We start from the raw sequence: 22,861 nt of genomic DNA on the forward strand, positions 1-22,861 counted from the left end.
ACTCTGTTAACTATGATCCACCCAGAGCTTGCATTTAATTGGCTCCTCTCCCCCACAGAGAGTGGGGCTGAGAATAGGACATCACGTACTGAGTGTTGGATTCTTACTCTTTCAGGGGCCGGTGACCTTCGAGGAGGTGTCTGTGTATTTCACCAGGGAAGAGTGGGCTCTGCTGGACCTCACTCAGAGAGCGCTCTACAGAGATGTCATGCAGGAGAACTATGAGAATGTGACCTCGTTGGGTAAGGATTCCTGTCCCCTTGGTTCTTGGAATAGGAAATGAAGAGATAAGGTTCATGCCAACCCCACAATGCCACCTCTACTCTGCCCTGTTTCAGCATCACCCCAATATGCCAGTGACACACACACATACTGCCACACATCCTCCCCTGCTGCAGAACATTTTGGGAACAGAGCACAGGAGCCATATTGCACAGTGTCAAATAGCTCCTGTTTGCTCAAGTTAACTTCTTTGAGATGGGATGACCATATCTGCATGGAATATTCGAGATGTGGGCATACCATGGATTTATATAGAGGCAATAGGATATTTTCTGTCTTATTATCTATCCTTTTCTTAATGATTCCCAACATTCTGTTCACTTTTTTCACTGCTGCTGCAGATTGAGTTGATGTTTGCAGAGAACTATCCACAGTGACTCCAAGATCTCTCTGTTGAGTGGAAACAGCTAATTTAGACCCCATCATTCTGTATGTATAGTTGGGATTATGTTTTCCAATGGGCTGCAGTATGTGTTATCCTGACATCTAGTACTGCTGAGATCCTGAATTCAATGGTATCCCTGCCCTTCCTGTTCCCTTTCTCCACCAAACCCCATCAGCCCATGGTTACTGTTCCCAGCTTCCCCATGACTCTCTCATTGTCTCTACCTCTGGACCTCTCTATCAACAAGAAGCAGTGCCAGGGAGACTTGCCTTCTCTCTGGAGTCTTTGATTTCTGGGACATAGATTTACTTTCTCTGTGTTTTAGGAGACTCTTTGAAATTGAGTGTCTGTGATATTAACCACAGTGCAACCTGGACTGTTGAACAGCTCTGTCCCCTCAGTTCCCAAGCTGGGGTGCCTTTTCCACTGCTCTACTGTGAGAGCAGCCACTCCTAGACAGTTCACACACGGTCTCCAGCATGTAACTCACTCCCAACTACACAGTTTTGAGTGCTGCTAGTCAGTGACTCACAAATTACAGTACCCCACAGGAGAACCCCAGAAAATTCTCTGCTCCCAGACTTCCCCCAGAAATGTGCATCTTTCCCTGTCCAGCACACTCCTGAACAATGCAAGCTCATATGAAATCTGTCATTTCATCAGAGGAAAATGACATGTGCCTGCCTTGTTATCCCAGATGGAGTTTGCAACACACTTTAATACAAACACACTGGTTAGATAAAGAATAAAACAAGATTGTTAACTATCAAAAAACATATTTTAAGATACTGATAATGAGGCATAAAGCTCAGAATTGTTTACAAAAGAAATGCAAGATAAAACACAAACTAATGTCTATGTTAACAAGCTGAAACGGATTCAAGGCAAATGTTTCTCTCACCCTGTGCTGAGACAGGCTGGTTTTCCTTTCATCCAGGACTCGGCCTAACCCACCCCAGCTGCCCACATTCAGTTCTTCAGGAGTTGTTATGAGCAGAGGGAAAGGGCAGAGAGAGAGAGTCTCAAGCATTTTCCTCACCTCTTTTTAGAATTCAGTCCTTTGTACTAGAAACCACTTCCGTTCTCAGCTCAGTCATGGTGGCTGTCTGTCTGTTGGAGATGTGAGAATTGTGCGGGAAAATCTATAGAAAGAGCTTTGGAGCTTTGGTCAAGCTAGTAGGCCTAAAGTATTAGCTGAGCTTGTTTCTCTGTGTAAAGGGCAGAGAAAGGCAAAGTGGAATGGAAAGTCCCCAAAATTGGGGAACAATGGCTTAGTGTGCCGAAGCGGCCTAAGTAGGTGAAGTGGAAAGTCCCCAAACACACTGATTTGCAATAACCGAGATTGTGAAACATAACCACAGTGGAAGTGTTAGAAAAGTCAAACCACAAACTAGACTAGGAATAACAATAAGAGGAGAGGCCGGATATGGAAAACTGATTGTTCAGCTTCTTTTTGACCTGCATCATATTTTGCAATATATTCCAAATAAGGTAATTAATGTGCAACCTATGTGTCATTGTTTGTGGTTTTAAGCTTTAAAAGGCTTGTGTGATTTTTAGCTCAGGGGGAGTGTATTCCAATAGTTGTCGCCCCCTGCATGCTTATAACCAAGAAAAGAGCCTCAGTCTGAGCTGATTCAAAATCAATCCTGTGGTCGTTTTCCACAACAGCTTCAAGAGTTCCCTGTGATGGAATGTAAATGTCTTCTTCACACCTTCCCCCTGCAGGAGAATGGCTGTTTGACCAGCTGTTTGCCTTGCTGTCTCTGAGGAACTGGTCTGTGGGTGTTCCCCAGAACTGTAACTTTTTCAGTAATATCATACTGTAAAATCTCATAACTTTACATACAGTCTTACTGCACATTTTAACAGGAGGATAATATCCAGTAGGTTATGGGTTTTCAAATGATACCTCACAAGCCATACTGGGTACAAAATTGATCATAATTTTCTAGAAGAATGAACTCAGGGGTACAGACTGACACAGTGTCTGTGTGTGTTTTCCCAGCAGATATGTGGGTATTTCAATCCCTCTAAGCATAGTGTTCGGCATCATCATGGACCTGGAAATTCACTGCTTTCCAAGTGTGACCCTGTATGGAATTGTGAGACACTTTGGTATTAATAATAAAATAATAAAATCTGATAAAATTGCAATGAATCGTGCTAGATATGCCATGAAAGGTGTCAGTGAAAATGTTATGATTTTCCAAGTATGATCATTTTGTTTCTATGTTTCGATCACCTTTGTATTGTGAGTTATAGATATGTAGGGTATATCTGTATTTCCAGACTTGGGCAGTGTTTCTGGGTGACACCTCCAGACATATTGGCATCAACACTGCCTAGCCTGTTTGATGGCCCATTGAGAGTCATCAGCTGTACAATGAGCCCATGGAAAGGACCCAGGGGATACACCTATTGTGTCAGTAAGACATTTCCGGGTAAGCCTGTGTAATGAGAACTCCAAGGCTTTTCCATGCCATGTGCTGTGAATCTTGTGTTTGGGACACAGGAAGAACAAGCCACATAGCAAAAGGAATATAAAGCGCAGCTGCATCATCTCTGTTTTGTCATCAATCCTCCTTCCTGCCTCTGGAGCAACTTCTCTACAAACTGAACCCTGGAACAAAGGACTGAATGAGCCATCCAAGCTGTGGATGTGTTCCAGACAGACTTTCATACCGGCAACTTACTAATACTGCTAAGAACCTGATCTATCCATTTTGGAATGTATCTGACTGCTTTCCCATTTCACTTCATTCTATCTTATTTTGTTTAATCCTTTAGTTTAGATGCTAAAGGATTGGCTGGGAGTGTGGTATTTTGGGTAAGATCCAAACCTATACTGACCTGGTAACGTGGCTGACCTTTGGGGTCAGAAGATCATTTTGTTTATGTGAGCAGTTTTTAAATAACCTCTCACTGTGCTGGATCTAGGTGCTGACTGGGAGTCAGAGAACTGGGATGCAATAAAGGGGGCTGTGTGATTTCTTTTTTCAGCTTCTCGATAACCTGTATGGGTGATCTCTTTTTCAACCTGCCCTGATCTTGGCATTTTCAGTGAGAACTAGCCCAGGCACACCAGGTCACACTAAGTATTACAGTTAATTTAATAGAATGTTTTTTATGACAAAGTTTGATGAAATCAACGGAACTCCTTTGTTTTCTTTCATCTGAGCAGGGTTCCCAGTTTCCAAACCTAATGTGATCTTCCAGCTGGAACAAGGGGAAGAGCCATGGGTCCCAGACCTCCAGTGCTCTGAGGAAAGAGAGATCCTGAGAGCTCTCCGCACAGGTGAAAAACATTGAACCAAGTCAGAATCTGTAAGTGCCTGAAGGAAACATCTGTTATGCCCAGCAAATCCCTTGGGAGGTCTCTCAGTTCATTATTTTCCCTAGCAGGGGTCGTATCCTCAGGGTAAATATAGCTCATGGCTTCCTCTAGATCCTAGCAGACACCAGGCATTAGCTTCTTCCCTTCCCCCTGCGTATTTGGATGGGATGTGAAGGCTGAATTCATCCCCCTCCTCTGTCCTATTTAGGGGAAAAGTTTGGGGAGTTCAGTTCCTGATTTTTATTTGACCTGTCTTCAGCACTTGTTTTGGTTAGGTCTTCCCCTTTCCATCCCTGTTTTGAGGTTTCTGTCTCTATCGCAGCAGGTGATGCAATGACGTGAGAAAGAGGAGCAGAATTCTCAGCAGGGAAATGTTGAGCAAGTGGATAAACACAGAGCATTATCGCAAAGATCGGAAAGGAGTGTGTCCATGAGTAATGAGCAGGGAAATTCCTTTGAGATTCAGCACAGACCAGAAAGAGAGCAAGGAAACCAGGCAGGGGAGAAATTGGGTAAATGTATTTCCTCTCAGGGAACTCAGAAGGTCCTCATGGAAACCACAACACACCAGGAAATCCTTAGGCAAAAGAGAAAAAATACATGCACTAAGTGTGAGAAAAAGTTCATTCACAGATCAAGCCTTTCTGTTCATCTCAGTATCCACACAGGGGAGAGGCCCTATGAATGCCGTGAGTGTGGGAAGACCTTCAATCGCAGCTCAGACCTTTCTAAACATCGGAGAATCCACATAGGGGACAGGCCCTACGAATGCAGTGATTGTGGGAAAACCTTCACTCACAGATCAACTCTTTCTGTGCATCAGAGAATCCACACAGATGAGAGGCCCTATGAATGCCGTGAGTGTAGGAAAAGCTTCACTCACAGATCAGCCCTTTCTAGACATCAGAGGATCCACACAGGTGAAACACCCTATGAATGCAGCAAGTGTGGGAAAACCTTCAATAACAGCCCAAGCCTGATTACCCATCAAAGAACTCACACAGGGGAGAGGCCGTATAAATGTTGTGAGTGTGGGAAAACCTTCACTTGCAGATCTGGCCTTTCTGTTCATCAGATTATCCACACAGATGAGAGGCCCTATGAATGCCGTGAGTGTGGGAAAAGCTTTATTACTAGCTCAGCCCTTTCTATACATCAGAGGATCCACACAGGGGACAGGCCCTATATATGCAGTGAGTGTGGGAAAACCTTCAATCACAGCTCAAACCTTATTACCCATCAAATAATTCATATAAGGGAGAGGCTGTATAAATGCTGTGAGTGTGGAAAATGCTTCACTCACAGATCAGCCCTTTCTAAGCATCAGAGAATCCACACCGGGGAGAGGCCCTATGAATGCCGTGAGTGTGGGAAAAGCTTCACTGACGGATCAGCCCTTTCTAGACATCAGAGGATCCACACAGGGGACAGGCCCTATGTATGCAGTGAGTGTGGGAAAACCTTCAATCGCAGCTGAAACCTTATTACCCATCAAAGAATTCACACAGGGGAGAGGCCGTATACATGCTGTGAGTGTGGAAAATGCTTCATTAAGAGTTCGGCCCTTTCTGAGCATCAGAGAATCCACACAGGGGAGAGGCCCTATGAATGCTGCGAGTGTGGGAAAACCTTCTCTTGGCTCTCAGCCCATGTTAGCCATCAGAGAATCTGCAAGGGAGATCAACATTTTAACAATCTCTAGGGCTATCAAGACTTTCTTTTCTTTAATACTTTTCCTGATTCCCACCCACATAGTAACTTCTAAAGCTCTTTGAACTGTTTGCAGCACCGTTATCCCTCTGCTTGTCCAGATGAGTGGCCCATTTTTGCCTTTTCCAGTTCGCCCTTTTTTGAGATGGACCTATTTGTCCTTTCTATTGTCCCACAAGTAATTTGAGTGTGCCCTTCCTATGAGGAACTAGGGAACGTCACATTTGTACCATTCCTCCTATTGCAAAGTTACTGTTAGTCACCAATGATACAGATTGTATCATTGCCAGTTGTTCTCACGTTGCTCTGGGATGTGCTGAAGAGCTGTTATATTGGGAATTTTTCAAATTAGATGTAAATGAAGAGGAGCAGGGGCAGGAAAAAAGTATAATTTCAGCTTCCGTGACACTGGAAGGAGATAGGGTGACTCAAAGATTCCCTCCTTCCCCTTCACTGCAGAACTGTTACCTTTTGCCTGGGCCATGCAGAGTTTATGTTCATCACATTCTATCCATCCACTTCTCATAAGTGTCATGTGATGAAGCATTCTCTGTTGTCTGTGCTTGCAGATGATGTTTTTACTACTTTAATCCTATATCAGAATCGCTGTGACTGGAGATGAGTGTCAAAAGTCCTGGGAGGGGAATTCAAATGGATTCCAAATAGAGTGTGATCATTTAGAGTTTAAATCCCAGGTTCCATCTATTGTATAGCCACTTCTGGCAAGAGGGCTGTTTTTCCCTTATTATGGGGATGCTAGAATACTAAACATTTTGTAAATAACATAACTGACTATGGAGACAGGGATGAGGGAAGCAGGTTTGAATGGATCAGAGGACAATGTGGTGGGAGAATCTCTTGTCCTGGTTCTGAATAATCAGATGTAACCTGCTCTGGAATTTCACTTGACACTTTCTTTGTAATGTATTCTCTCTCTGTGATATGGGTTTCTATCTTTCCTGAAGGCTGTTTGGTCACCCAATTGGATATTAGTTCAGTTTGATAGGATGTAGCTCAGATTTATTGAAGAATTTAAGACAATGACCCTTTGCTAAAATCCTCATTTATGATTTCAGCTTTGCTTTTTCCCCATCCCTCCATGATGACATGGAGAAAGTTGAAGTGCAGTTCTATCAACAGGAGAGAACTCTCTAATTTACTGGATAGGCTAACAAAGAAACAGCAGTGATTTAAAATCTCCACTCAGAAATGGTGAACAACAGCACAACCCCAACTAACTGAAGGAAGTGCATATGATCACAGTGTATTTCAGTTGTTTAAGGTAATATTGTCTCCGATGATCTGGGAAGAGAATTCCATGGTAAGTGGTTTTGAACTAGGCAAAATGTTCATGTGTTTGGTTCCCAAAGTGTTTCTAACCCAGGCCCTACAGAAGTTCTCTCCTAGCTAATCCTATGCTATGGGAAATGCAGCCGTTCATGACACAGATGTTGAGGAAATAGAAGTGGAGTTTTTGTCGAATTTATCCTTTGTAGGTTCTAAAGATGTGTATAAAAAAGCAGTGTTGAAAATGTAATATCTTCAGAAAAATAGCCATTTTTTAATAGAATCTCGAGCTCTGGTAACTAACGAAGATTCTGATCCAGGCCTATATCCTGTCCCTTCCCTGGACCTGTGCCACTGAATTAAAGAAAAGCTGGGCATGTTTCAGGAAGCCATTCCTCATTAACACTGCTGAGATTTTAAGTGGTTTTGTAAAATATTCTACTTCAGAGAAGTTTAACTTAACCCTATCCAAGACCAAGGATTTGGAAAGAGCTGAGGCTGAAAGAGTCCACACCCAGTTCTTGGTTTCCACCCCAGTAAAGGAAGCTATGGTGACACAAGGAAAATTGTTTGTACAACTCCACTTCCTACTTCAGTGTCCCTGATTACACTTCCCAAGTACGCCAGGGTTAGACTGAGAAGAGTCATCCTTCACTGTTTGGATGCAAAGAGGGAGTGCTTCATAGGACATTCCTTCCCTGTGGATCCCAAACTGGCTGCCTGGTTGGGTAACAAGGACTTTCAGGCTGTAGAAATGATGGTAACCAATGAGGCAACGAATTTGTCAGCTTCCGATTTCAGATTTCCGCATGTTGAGTCCTGATACTATGGTTTTGTGTCTGACGCTGTGGCTACACAATTAAATTGATGTTGGCAAAGTTGCACCAACGTAGCTGCGCTGCTGTAGCACTGCTATTACAGATGCTCTAAGCCAATGGGAGAGATTTCTCCCATCGGACTTGATTAGTGCAACCCCCGCAAGCAGCGGTGGCTTTGTTGGCAGGAGAAGCTCTCCTGCTCATGTAGCACTATCTACACAGGGGGTTAGGGCTGTGTAACTACGTTGCTCAGTTGTGTGGATTTTTCACACCCCTAAGCAATATAGTTATCCTAATAAATGTCTTTAGTGTAGACCAGAGAAGTTTCTCTTGTGCTTTATGCATTTACATTACTTCTCTAACTCCTCCTACTTTGAAAGATTAAAAAGTGTGAAAAGAGAGGTATTTTTCTCCATGATGCAAACATTCCGACATAGAAGACCCCTTCTACCAACACATATGGCAGAAATCCTGAGATATATGAACTCACAGAAGTGGTTGGGGCAAACCACAATAAGAACCAGGGGTCAGTTGTTGGAAATGGGGATTAAAAGAAAACTAGCACATACGACAAGAATTTGTGATCTTTGAATATTGTGATAGACCCAAGCCAGCTGGTACAGCAGAATAGCAGAAAGCAGATAAACTGGCCACTGAATTAACAGTTTTCTGTTCCCTGACTGAGCAGAGAAGGGGCTGCTCCAGGCTAATGAGAACACCTGACTCTAATTAACCTGCAAAGAGTCAGGTGAGGCCATTCAGTTAATGTGACCACCTGACTCTAATTAAGGCCCTGCTGATACTATAGAAAGGGCTCACTCCAATCAGACAGGGAAGAGTCAGGGAGCCAGAGGTGAGGAAGTGCAGCTGAAGGGCTGGTTACTGAAGACAGCCTCAGACCATCGTTGAAGAAGCCCTAAGGTAAGGGTGAAGAAGGGAGAAGCAGGAGAGCTGTGGGGAAGTGGCCCAGGGAAATGTAGCAACTCTGGCAGTGAAAGATTGGCTGCCAACAATTGCTACCATTAGGGTCCCTGGGCCGGAACCCAGAGTAGAGGGCGGGCCCAGGTTCCCCCCCACCCACCACTACAGGAACATCTACTGGGAGGGGAAGTCAGGCCCCTATCAGGACAGGCGGCTGAACAGAGACTGTGGGAGTTCTCTCACCAACCTCCTTGCAGGCCTATGATGAAAAGGGCTCAGTAGACTGTAACCCTGGCCCTAGAGAGAGAAGGGCTATGTGGAGGGTCACAGTGAGCCACTGAGGCTAGCATAAACTGCCTAGAAGTGCAGGACCCACGGGAGCAAGGTCAGAGCTCTGCCACAATATATTCTTGTTACCAATTAAAATGAAATTATAAATGAAGTTATTGATTAAAGAGTAAGAGACTGTGTGATAATCTGAATTATTTTGGAAAACTGAAAGCTGTCTTGTTTTTGTGTTTTGTTAGTCATACAGGAAATCATGGCTAATCTTGAAAAGTTAATTTGATTTAATTTACCCTGGTTCCTCAACTGTTGCTACAGCTCTAGTACCCATCAATACAAAAATGGAGAGAAATGGAGAGTTCCAACCATTGTCCTTTCAGTATCTTATTGTTCCTCTCTCTGTTTTTTGTGCTGGCCTTTCTCTTCTATCATTTTCTGCCTTTGTTTAGTTGGTAATGGTTGGTTTCCATCGCTCACATTTGTTTGTTTAAATATCTATCCGTTGTGAAATAATTTTTTTTGCTTGTTCAATAACGGTACTCAAGTGCTGTGTGAGATACCGTAGCAATGGTCCACAGTAATATTAGTTACCTGGAATACTTTGGGAAGAGAGGATCTAGGATTTCACTGAGGATCTGGTGATCCAGGCTGGACCCCAGAGGGGGACACACTGAAGGAACTCAGGGGTTAGGGTGGCTGCTGTAGCTCAGAGGAGGGTCCTTGAGTTCCAGCAGGCTGGTGAGTTTGGTCACTAACATCCAGCTGCCAAATGCAAAACTCCCTCTTCCTTGTGGCAAGTGGCAACAAGGAGACTCACAGTCCTCAGTACCCTGAGAAAGGTCACAATGTCTCTCTATGCTGATTCGCCTGTCAAATTCACACAGGGAAAGCTCCCGATAGCACAGAACTCTGTCCTATGAAATCATGGAACATATGCTCTTCGCTCTGTGAAAGCATGTAAAGAATCCAAGCGCTGGAGGACAGGGTTTGGGTCCAGAGTGACCTAGACAAATTGGAGGATTGGGCCAAAAGAAATCTGCGGAGGTTCAACAAGGAGAAGTGCAGAGTCCTGCACTTAGGGTGGAAGAATCCTATGCACTGCCACAGACTGGGTACTGACTGAGTGAGGGGGGATTTGATAGCAGCCTTCAACTACCAGAAAGAGCAGCATTGTGGGCTTTCTCCTGGCCACTTTTGCTGGGCTGGGCAGGCATCCCAGAGGCCTTTCTAGAAGAGAATTAGGAACTGAGTTAGAAAAACCAATGTGAAAACTAGAACCTCAGGTTTAGACTCATTTATTTATAATATTAAATCTTCAATTCTAGTGTCACAGTCAATATAATTGCTTCAGCCTGATAGTTGCCCAAAGGGAAACTTAACTTCTCTCCAAAGGGAGTGGAGAGAAAACACTTTTCAGAGGCCAAGAGAGACAAGGTGAGTGAGGGTAAGCGCTTGTCAAGGAGCAACCTCTGTTGGTGAAAGAGACAAGTTTTGGAGCTAACCCAGCACCCTGCTCCAGTTCTGTGTAGCCTGAAAGGTCGTCTCTTTCATAAACAGCAGTTAGAACATAAGAACAGCCATACTAAGTCAGACCAGTTCATCTAGCCCACTGTCCAGTCTTCTGAAAATGACCAATGTCAGGCGCCCCCCAGAGGACCCCTGGGACCAACATAGATACAACACCACTGCAACCAAGGTTAAAAGTCAATGCACATGGGAGAAGCATCTTGTGTTTCATTCCTTATGTGCAAGGCCCATTGGGTTGCCATCTCCTTTTCTTCCTTTCTGTTAAAAGCTTTGGTGTTTTGCACAGAAACATTATTTCCCCAGGAGAGACCCAGGAGTGGTGGCTGCATTCCGGTACCAAACAGTCACTAGAAGGGGGCAGACAAAGGCCTTTAGGATGAGGCGTCTGTCACTGTCAAAAGGTCATCTCCCTCCTGCAGGTCACTGGCAGCCTGAATTTGTTCCTTATCCTCCCAGAGTCTGGGGGCTGGAATCAGCACTACCCAGCCCCTCCGTATGTAGCAGGAACAAACACAAACCTGGTCTTTAAAACAAGCTGTCCCCTTCCTTCTCAGCGAAGATTTTTCTGTGAGTGAAGTTGATCTTCAGTTCCCCTCTCCTGGGAGTGGGACCAGCTCCCAATGAGCTCTGTTTTCACCTTTGCCCCTTTCAGTCACTCTGGGATCCTAACTCTGCTCCCAGCTGTCAGGCAGCTTCCAGCCCATCCACCCTGCTCACCAACTCTGTGGTCAGGTGTCACCCCCTTTGCCAGCACACAGAGCCTGTAGGAAAGCTATTTTTACCAGATGCATTAGTGGTATACTGGTGAGCATAGGTGCCTTTCAAGCAGTTGATGTGGGTTTGATTCCAAGCCAATGCAATAATGGCTTTTCCTCTTCTGGAAGTGACTTAATTTTAGTCACATTGTATTACAATCACATTATCAATAGAATAAGACAATAAATGTCTCAAAGCCCAGAAGGTCATACAGGATAGAGGCATACAAGGGGCTGAAATGTGCCATCTGAGACGGACAGAACATTTGGAAACCTGCATCTCCCATCCCTGGCCTTCCATGTTATGATTCCAGCTGTGTGAGCTGTTTGTATGATGTTCTGGCATGATGGGGAAATAAAGTATTGAGTCAGTTTTTGCTCCTGCAGATTCCTTTGCAATTACAATTATAATGACATGAACAAAAGGGAGGCAAAATAAAAATAATCCCCAAATTGCAATACAGGTGGGGAAAGAGAAGATCACGGTTAAGCCAAACACGTCAAAATAAAAATTAATACTAAAAGGGGAGGGGAGAAGAGATCAGGTCTGTGGAGATCCCCTTGATATTTGAACTCAAATTGTTAGAATCAAAGTTCAGACTTGACACTGGAAAACCTGCAACTACCTGTCTCTCTGAACATCTGTGATGAGCAGGATCAAGTTGGGACACCTGTTCTGCTTCAACCATTTATTATCTCTCTGTTCTCTCCTTCTCCCTCCAATTCCTCGTCTACAATGTCTCTGCCTTTCTCCTCTTGCTCCCTCTCCCCTGCCCTTTCCCAGTGGCAGCGACTCACAGGGCTTCTCCCCTGGTAGCAGGTGCTCATTTTCAATCAAATAAATCAAAACGCTTCCACCTGCAAGTGGATTTAGCCCAGGACCCTCAGAGTCAGCAGCTGTTACGTCCCCAACTCTCTGGTCAGGTGTCTTAGCACTGAAAGCCTCCTGTTTAGATCCTAAAATAGCATTTTTGCAGCAGGGGGCTCAAATTTTGGACCGGACGTTATAGCTCCACCGTTATTTTATTGAATTGCTTCAAAACAGCAAGTGTAGAAAGTCTCCTAAGTGCCAGGCTCTCTTCCCTGGAAACAGCTGCCCCTGCTCTGCAGGAGTCTGTGCATTCCACACAGCAACGTACAAACCTGCTCTGAGCTGAAGGGGGGTCAGACAGTGATGGTAACACAAATCTTCAGACTATTAACTCAAGTCCCTTCCTTTCTTTAACCCAGGACGTGCCAGTCACCTGTAAGCCATGGTGTTATCTTCATCTTCAAATACCTCTCAGGATATTTCACAGAGGGAGTGAAACCCCCACCCCACGGCTCCCTGTTGAGGCGTTATACCGTACCTGCCCCTGGAGACTGTCTGGTTTTATACTCAGAGCTTTTTCTCTTCAAACCTCTTATCCCAATCTCTTGGCCACCGCTGCATTTCAGAGTTTAGAATTTACCCTCATCACTCTTGTGTGGCACTTTCCATGTGAATTAGACAAAGCAATGGGGGAAGCTCCGTGGCTAATGAAAACCGGTGCGTTGGGTGAGGCCTGAACTAATAACCCCAGCAGTGTGCCTCCCTCACTAGCCAGTTGTATCCCTACAGGTGCTACTCAGACAGGCTTGGGCAGTAGGCAGTTACCTGTGTCTGTGATTAACAAACTTGGTGGCTATTTGAAAGGCTGATGGTTCAAACCCAGGTGAAGATAGAGGTGCTTGGCTTTCTTGTAAAGAGAATACAGTACATTTTAACAGGCAGGAAAATGCCTCAATTCTGGCCTAGCCTCATTGGGCAAGCATAAGCAATAATTTCACAAGATGTGTTGGTGGTATAGTGGTGAGCATAGCTCCCTTCTAAGCAGTTGACCTGGGTTCAATTCCCGGCCACCACACTGAGGTGCTGTTTTCTCAGCTGGAAACTAGTTTAATTTCAGTCACATTGTATCAGTTTATCAATGGAATGAGAGAATCCATGTTCTACAGATCATTAAACACCCAGGGGAGGAATAAAGGGGCAGGACTATACTGTGAGCAGGTGGAGTCACCCTGGTATTACAATGTTTGGGTTTTTTTCCCCTTACTTCCCTCTCCCTTTTAGACTCAGAGCATTTAAGGTTAGAAGGGACCAGCGTGATCATCTAGTCTGACCTGCTGCATCTTGCGGGCCAAAAGAGCCCACTCACCCACTCCTGTAATAGACCCGGGAGGGGAGGCAGCTCTGTGCTCTGCCCCTACTCCAGGCAGCGCATGGAGGACCTCTGCCTCCCTTCCCCCAATGGGTGTGCAGAGATGTGCCAGCAGCACTAAGATGGCTCCCTGCCCACTCTGCCTCCGTCCCTCTGTGCCACTCCCAGAAGTGTCTGGCATGTCCCAGCATCCCCTGGGGTGGGGGGAGTGTCTCCATGTGCTGCCTCTGCCCCGAGAACCAACTCCCCAGCTCCCATTGGCCAGAAACTGCAGCCAATGGGAGCTCTGGGGGCCACGCCTGCAGGCAGCAGCACATGGAGACTCACTGTCCCCGCTGACCTGGGAGCTGCTGTCACAGGGTTGTGTGTACTGGTCACTTTGGGTGTTGCAGTGCCCGGGGTAAGCACCACCCCTCCTGCACCCCAGGTCCCGAGCAGAAAGCCCGCACCCCGCACCCAAATTTCCTCCCAGAGCTTTGCTTGTCTTCCTTTCACCCAGAACCATCCTTCCTCTCCTGGGTTGCAAGTAGCCAGCCCTGGGAAGCCAAGAGGCAAGCACAAGATTATACCTCCCAGCAGCCAACCGCATCTCCCCAGATTTTGCAGAATGAAGGGTGATGCTCTACTAACCTCACTTAGCCACACTGAGGTGCTTAGCTTCTGCCCTGCCTTCCTCAGCTCAACTTTCCTCTTTTGCCCCATTCTTGCCTCACTTCCTCCTTTGGCAAGTCACACAAAGGAGGCCAGCAGGAAGAGCCGGCCTCCACCATCCAACTTCCCAGGGCAGAAGCTAGGGATACCATTTCTTACCCATCCTGGCTAATATCTATTCATGGACTTAACCTCCATTAATTTATCTAGTTCTCTTTTAAACCCTCTTATAGTCCTAGCCTTCACAACCTCCTCAGGCAAGGAGTTCAACATGTTAACTGTGCACTGTGTGAAGAAGAACTTCCTTTTATTTGTTTAAAACCTGCTGTGCATTAATTTCATTTGGTGGCCCCTAGTTCTTATATTATGGGAACAAGTAAATAATTTTTCCTTATTCACTTTCTCCTCATCGTTCATGATTTTATGTACCTTTATCATTCCTCCCTTAGTCTTCTCTTTTCCAAAATGCAAAGTCCTAGTCTCTTTAATCTCTCCTCATATGGGACCCATTCCAACCCTAATCATTTTAGTTTCCCTTCTCTGAACATTTTCTAGTGCCAGTATATCTTTTTTGAAATGAGGAGACCACATCTATACGCAGTATTCAAGATGTGGGTGTACCATGGATTTATATAAGGGCAAATATTCTCTGTCTTATTCTCTATCCCTTTTTAAATGATTCCTAACATCCTGTTTGCTTTTTTGACTGCTGCTGAACACTGCATGGTCGTCTTCAGAGAACTATCCACGACGACTCCAAGATATCATTCCTGATTAACCGTAACTAAATTAGCCCCCATCGTATTGTATGTATAGTTGGGGTTATTTTTCCCAATGTGCATTACTTTACATTTATCCACATTACATCTCATTTGCCATTTTTTTGCCCAATCACTTAGTTTTGTGAGGTCTTTCTGAAATTCTTTCACAGTCTGCATTGGTCTTAACTATCTTGAGCAGTTCAGTATCATCTGCAAACTTTGCCACCTCACTGTTTACCCCTTTCTCCAGATCATTTATGACTAAGTTGAATAGGATTGGTCCTAGGACTCACCATTGGGGAACACTACTAGTTACCCCTTTCCATTCTGAACACACCGATGGGTGAACCTGGAGAAAGTGATGGCAGCCCTTCGATGGGTCAACTGGCAGAGCAATGGACTGGAGCTGGAACTTAGGAAGTCATCCTTATGTTGTCCTTCTGACTCCAGCTTGAAGGAGAGCTTCTTTTTCTTCCCCTTGCTGAGAAAGAGCAGGAGAAGAAAGAAAGATCACTTGAGTCAACTCTTGCTTGGGAGCCACCCACTGAAAATGTAAAAACAAAAAAGTAAAGCCATAAAAGACTTCAAAGCCCACCAGGCCCAACCTCTCTTCTAATATGGCAGAAAAGCCACACATCTCCTGTCTAGGTAGGGACATCCTATTGCCCCACAAGAAGTGGAAGGTCATGTTCAGCCTCAGCAGCACTCGTGGAGCAGGGGGAAATACATGGCTGAGGAAGTTCCCTGTAGCCAAAAGATAGGTCTTGAGCATCAGAGCTTTGTAGGTAATTACAAGGTCCACTTACGCCACCGGCTGAGCCATTCCTCACAGGCCAGCAACTGCTTCTCCCAGTTTGCGTTCCTCACCATGTACACAGCTAAATGCTAGAAGGCCCAGCTCATCAACCTGCCCACTCTTGCAGCCCTCCTCTTCCACCCTGACTGATAGGGAGGAGTATTACGCCTCCCTCCCTTAGGCCTTTCAGCATTCCTGGGGAACACCAACACCGCCCAAGTTGGTCAACCAACAGGACTGCCTCCTAGGCCAGGCTGCAGCCCAGCTTCAGGACTCAGAGGAAATGGAGCTCCCATCCCTACCTACAGGACTCCAAGCATGACCAGCCTTCTGGATCAAACATCCCCTCTTGTGCTCAAGTCACAACAGCTTGCAGGCGAAAGGCAGGCTTTCATATCATTTGAGAGAGCAAGACAGAGCTTTGGAAGACCCAGCAGGATTAGGTCGCACAGGAATTGTCCTCAGATCCTACTGAGACTTCAACTCAGATTGCAGGATTCAAAATCCTGAGGGCTGCTCTTACACCATGGGACCAATAGGGAACCCCCAGATCTCTGCTGAGTTCTGGTGTGGATGACCCTGCGGGTGCAGCCCTGCATTTTCTCACCAAGTTGGCATGTAACAGTTTGCTGCAACTCCCAAAGGCTTTTCTTAGTCCAGACTGAGAGGCCAGTGGCCATGTGAGGAAGTTGCCCCTTCCGTCCTAGGAAGTACATGGCCCTTTCTAGGAAAGACCAAGTCCTGGAGGAAAAAAGGCTGTTGTGAAATAACATCCTGAAGAGATGCCTTTTTCAGTTGTTGGAGGAGTACAAGATGGGGAAATGCTCCCTTTTCACCTGACCAGGGATGTGAACCATGGACCCTCAGATTAAAAGTCTGATGTGCTACCAACTGAGCGAGCCAGGCTCACAGAAAAATGGCCAAGTTTGGTGCAGAAGAGAAACTAGTCAAGAAAAAGAGGGCAGAAAATTTGCTACTCTTCCTTCTTTAGCAGCCCTAGGCCCATCTTGCTTCTCCATGTGGCACCCAGAGACATTCTTCTTTTTTTAGTTAAATATCAGATCCAGGAGAAAACACAGTTATACAAAGCAAAATAAAATTGACCTGTCTCATGCAGTGCTACATTGACCTCTATTCAGACTGAGCCTAAGGGAGGGCCTTGCTTCCTGATCAAACATGCCCTCTTGTGTGAGTCACAACAGCTAGCAGGCAAGAGACAGGCTACCATGTCATTGGAGAGAGCAAGAGGAAGTGTTGGAAATCCCATAATAATTAGCTGGCAGTGAAAGGACCCCACAATTCTACAGGGACTTGAACTTTGATTTCAGGATTCATAGGTCTGAATACCAGCCCTTACACCATGGGACCAGCAGGGGACCTATTAAGTGTGCTTGACTTCTGGCATGAAAGACTCTGTGGGGACAATTTTTTCTGTTAGGGAATACCCAGTGGGAACATGCCTTTCTGGCCAGCCCTACATTTGCTCAAAAAATCAGCACACAGCACTTTGTTGCAGGCCCAGAGGCCTTTCTTCCTCCAGACTGCAATGCCACTGGACAGGTGAGGAGGTAGCACCTTCAGTCCCAAGCAGTAAAGGGCCCTTCCTAGGAAAGGCCAAGTTCTGAAAAGGAAAAGCTGAAGTCAAAGAGAGTCCTCAAGAGAAGCCTTCTGAAAATCTTGGGGAATTGTTCTTCTACCTGACCAGGGACTTGAACCCTGGACCCTCAGATTAAAAGTCTGATGCTCTACCAACTGAGCAAATTTCATGCAGAAAAAAAAACTACTCCGAAAATGAGGGCAGGAAACAATACAGAAAACCTGATGCTTTCGCTCTTTTAGCAGTCCTAGCCCCAGCCTGCTCCTCCATCCGGCGCCCTGAGTGAGGCCTTATTCTTTTTTTAGTTAAATAGCAAATCCAGGAGAAAACACAGTTATACAAAGCAAAACGAAATCACAAACAGAAATGTCACTGGAAATACAAAAATTAAAAAGGAAAATGCAATTCCCATCACTTTATCATGTCTGGGCCATTCCTGTATCAAGAGCACTTGCTAAGGGCCCTGTGTGCTTACAAGAAACCTGGAGAAACTCATACAACAGCCTGTACATGTAACTCAACTGCTCCCAGGTGCTGCAGTAAAACCCTTTCCCTGCTATGACGTTGCACTCCATATGACTTCATTAAAATATGCTAATGAGTGTGAATATAATGTAACTGAAATATGCTTTATGCATGTAAGGTAGCATTACAAAGTTTATAATCTACTGTGTGTGTTCATCTTATTTGTATGAACCGATCATTCTTGTATCTGAAACTAGAAATATGAAATATAACTCTGAGGTCCTGTTCTAATGATGAAAAGTGTGGGCCATTAATAGTGGTTTAGACTCTTGATGTCTCCCATTAACCAGGACAACTGATTGTAGATGGCTCTGTCCTGCACCATCTGTGAGTCAGGCCAGGAAGAATGAAGGCTTGGGGTCTCATGGGACATGTGAGCATGTCACCTGGTACAGGAATCCATCTTAAACCTGGGGCTCTTCCCCAGGAGAGACACAAAAGATTCCTGCCTTGTACCAAAGTTATATAAGGGGAAAGAACGGAAGAAAGGTGGCTGCAGTCATAAGAAATCCCCTAGCTACCACCTGAGCTGGAACAAGGATTACGCCAGGTGAAAAGATTGGGCCCAGACTAGAAATAAGCCTAGTCTGCAAAAGAAGCTTATTGGAAGATCTCCGAGGGTGAGATTTTATCTGTATTGAGTTTCATATTGTATTAGGTTTAGACTTGCATGTTTTTGATATATTTTGCTCTATAGAGAATACAAACTCCATAGAGAAGGAAAAGTTAATGCCTTAGAAGATTCTATGTGTGTGTTTGTGTGTTAGATGGGTGTGAAGGTGTCTAGAAAACACTCTCCTGTAGTCTCTTTTCTCTGATTTCCTTTAGAAAATTTGAAGCAGGGAGCAAAAACCATTGTCTTCTGAGAAGCTTGAACTCAAAGCCTTCAGATTATGAGACTGAGACACTACCAGCTGTGCTAAGAAGGCTTAGAAAAGAGTTAGACTCAATGCATATGGAATCTACAGCAGTGACAGAGCCAGGGGTGCGCTGGAAGAAGCAGGGGGATATGGTGCCCAGACACCTTTCCTGGCAGCTAATAGATCAATTTTCACTGACAGTGAACAATCTACTGGAATTCATGGCAGCAGAGGCTGGATATTTCCAAGCTGAGCATCAGCTTCCACATTTCAGAACTTATTCTCCTTTTCCTAGTAGGGTACTTTCCATGTGAATTGGGCAAAACAAGTTGGGGAAGCTACAGGTGTAATACAAACCAGTATTCAAGGTAAAGCTTGAACTCATAACCCCAGCAGTAGTACCTTTTGCACTAACCAGTAGCACCACTGCAGGTGCATCTTAGGCAAAGCTGGGAAGCAGGCAATTCTCAGTCTCTGTGGTTCACACCTTTGCCTGGTAATTGAAAGGCTGCTGGTTCATACCTAACTAAAGATGCAACTTTTCAGCCATGAGACTCCAGGATATTTTAACAGGAAGAAAATCTCCTCGTTTCTGGTTTAGCCCCATTTGACCCCTTCTACCTGTCTTCTCCCCCACACCACCTCTTTCCTTCCCCATTGGGGCCATACAGAGAGGAGCCCCAGTCACTGAGAAGTTCCCTTTTCTCCTTCACAGAGGGCTTTAACGCCCCTTATCTCACTCAGGCTCACAACCACCCAGAGTTCAAGAACTGTCCCTGTTCCCATTGGACAGATGAGAGAAGCCTGAAGTCCAGAGAAGGGAAGTGACTTACCCAAGGGCCTACAAAGCAAAGCGGTGGCAGAGCCAGAAAGAAAAGCCACCAGTTCCGACTCCTGTTCTAATGGACAACAAACCCCCCAGAGGCAGGGATAGAGCCCAGAAATCGAGATGGTGGGGAAATATCATTCCAACTGTTTCTGTCAGAAAATCCCATTCAGTCTAAACCAGTTTGTTTCTCGAAATCATAACAAGTGGGATAAAAGTTCTTTGCAAAAAGATTTTGTTGCAAAACAAAAGCATCTCCTGTCCGTCACAGTGTGTTAAATTGTCTTGTCGCACACAAAGAGGAGACACTTAGATCTCAAACATTAGATAAGATGCTTCAGTCTGAGCTAAGTCGTTGCTGCTCTTAACAGTTTCAAAATAAAAACATACAAATCAAATAGACTATTTCAGCTATTCTATTCTGTGTTAATCTGCTCTGAGTAAACGTGATAGGACACCTCATATTATGCCCTACTCCTAGTGACACTCTCCAATAGATCCCCATCCTCCACCCACTGTGAGGTAGGTAGGAGCAGATCATTATTATCTCTACTTGAAAGAGGGAGAAGCTAAGGCTGAGAAATGAGAATTGACTTCTCTTATGTCACACAGCCAGTCAGTGGCAGAGTTGGGAATAGGACCCAATAACCCTGATTTTCAAACTAACCATAGGAACTTGAATTTCAGACATTGAATGACCTGAATAAAGTGCTCTCAGATGAACTCCAGACAGACAACAGTGACAGTAATTATTCAGCAAGTATTTGAGGAGAACTGCAATGTTAGAGAGAATCATGAACTGCTCAGAGACAATTAATGCAGAGAAGCAGCAAAATTTGTCAAACATAGAACTGGTTCTGACTTATTTCCTTGGTCTTAAAAGAGAACAAGGACCTGAGTCTCCTCCCCCTGCTCAGCCAATCAGGGTAGAGCCTGAGGAGGGGAGCCTGAGGGTTCTCACCAGATAGCACAAAGGATGGGCCAGGTCACCTGTGGGGATCACTGTCCGAGCACTATTTCAGCCCTACAGTTTTGGATGGACCGCCCACAGTGGGAGCTGCAGAGCACTCCCCCGCAACACACACACACACACACACACCCTGGTGTTGGGAGGGGAACAGGAGAAAGGACAAAAGAAGCAAGAGACGAAGAGAAAGGAGGGAGGGATGGATGGATGGAGGGAAAGGTGAAACAAAAAGGACAAACCCTAATGTCTCCAGTGATTCTAAGGGACAAAATCCCAGGTGTGGAATAAAATTCTGCCTCCTTAAGCTCGTGTTTTCCATGTCTAGAATTCAACTCTCACCAGATGGATCAGACTGAACAGGTTTCAGACGTCCAGGAGGCTCTTGCCTTCTAAAGAGGGACGGCTGTTTTCTAGTAAAATCACTACAAGGGAAGGAGAAAACTCGAAAGAGGTTCCTCCTGGTGCTCACATCCGTGAACCCGAATACTCTGTCAGTCCTCAAGGAGAGACCTGGAGAAGGAGATTTGCTGAAGCAAAGCCACAGGGGTCTCTGAGGTTTCCCTGGCCCCTCGCCCCTGTTCTGCCTGGATGATGTCAGCATCTCTCTGTGAGGTCACCACCTCCCCACCCCCTTTGACCAATAGTCTGAGGTGCTGGAAAAGGCCTTTGTGATGTCACTGCCACACCCCTCCCTTGCTGTGCTAATGTCCTGCCCCTGGCCAGGCACTTTGGAGGTTTGAGCTACTCCCTGTGGATCACCCCAGTCAAGGAGCGTTCGTTCTAGGAAGTAAGCTGGCTAGACAGGAAAATATCAGACGCTGCTGCCAATGCTACACTCAGTTTTTCAGAAATTAGTCGACTTTATGGCCAGAAGAGATCATTAGAGCTTCTAATCTGAACCCCTGCATATCACAGGCCTCCTGTACGACTCAAGAGCTACCTTGAGGGCAAACACATTCCAGAAAGGCATCTAGTCTTCATTAAATGACATCAGGAGATGGCAAATCCACCACTTTCCTTGGTAACCTGTTCCTGTGGTGAATCATCCTCGCTGTTGAATATTTGTGCCTTAGTTGTAATATGAATTTGTCTCTTTTTACCGTCCAACCGTTGGGTCTTGTTATGCCTTTCTCTGCTCAATTAAAAAGCCCTCTAACACCCAATATTTTCTCTCTATTAAGGCCCTTCAACACTTCAGTGAAGTCACCTCTCAATCTTCTTTTGATAAGCTAAACACACTGAGCTCTTTCAATAGCTCACTAGAAGGCATTTTTCTCCAGCCCTCAGAACATTTGGTGGCTCTTTGCTGCCCCAGCTCCAATTTCACCTCATTGTTTTCAACCGAGGACACCAAAACTGGAGGCAGCATTCCAATGTCAGTCTCACTGATACCATGTCACCTCCTGTGACATTAATGACTTAATCTGTAACTGTATAGATCACCATTGCGACCACTGTTCTATATTTGCAGCCAATATTGTAGAAAGGTTGTTGTGTAAGGGGTCTATGGAGAGGTTATGATTGGCTGATTATAATGATGCTATCTCTAGATGTGTATCATTTTTGTAGTCGACGTTATGAATATTGGTTCTATGCTGTCCATATTTCAAACTCGTGCTCTGCTTCTGGGGAACACTCTAGACAAGTTGGTGTCAGTTCTGCCTAGCCTGCTTGATGGCCCACTAAGGACCATCAGCTATACAATCGACCCATTGAGAGAAAGCAGATACACCTTGTGACTCATCAAGGTATGCAGGGACCTGCCTGTGGACAGAACTCAAAGGTTTTTCTATGCCACGTGCTGGATAGAGTGTCCTTGGGACAAAGAAAGCAAAGACCACGTGGCAAGAGACTATAAAAGGCTGATGCCTCATCTCCATCTTGTCTTCAGTCCTGCTTCATACCTCTGGAGGGACTTTGCTACAAACAAGCTTCAGCTCTGTACAAAGGACTGAATACCCCATCCCAGCTGTGGATGGACTCCAGAGACTTGATTTGAACCTGCAGTTTATTCCATCGCTACTACAGGCCTGAATCAAGAGCTTTGCCATTACTTCATGTGAAGGATTAAAAATCTATTTGCTCTTTATGTAGCAACCTGGTGCATGGATTGTGCCAGCTCTTTTCCAGACTCAAAGTCCAGAGTATGGTCAAGGATCAGAGGCCTAGCAAATAGTGATAAGCTAAGAGAAAGCTGGGGTAAACAGAAAGCCTTGCTTGCTAAGATAGGCCTGGTCAGCAAATTGCCAGGTGTTGGAGCTAAGAACTAAAGAATTGTGTCTTATTCAGAGTTGCAGATTGAACAAAGAATCCCTGTTCCTATTGTGTTTGTTTCTTCTGTAGGGAGACGTTCTTCCCACAGATCCAATCTTGAGTTTATGAAAAGTTGGC

At 45.2% G+C, this 22,861-nt stretch overlaps 1 pseudogene; it reads left to right on the forward strand.

Annotated features, from left to right (window-relative positions):
* Positions 1-2,724: 2,724 nt before the first annotated feature.
* The window catches only part of LOC127058553 (zinc finger protein 850-like), a 124,019-nt pseudogene continuing 103,882 nt past the window's right edge, over positions 2,725-22,861 (forward strand).

Source organism: Gopherus flavomarginatus, chromosome 9 (assembly GCF_025201925.1).
Source record: "Gopherus flavomarginatus isolate rGopFla2 chromosome 9, rGopFla2.mat.asm, whole genome shotgun sequence".
Lineage (NCBI taxonomy): Eukaryota > Metazoa > Chordata > Testudines > Testudinidae > Gopherus > Gopherus flavomarginatus.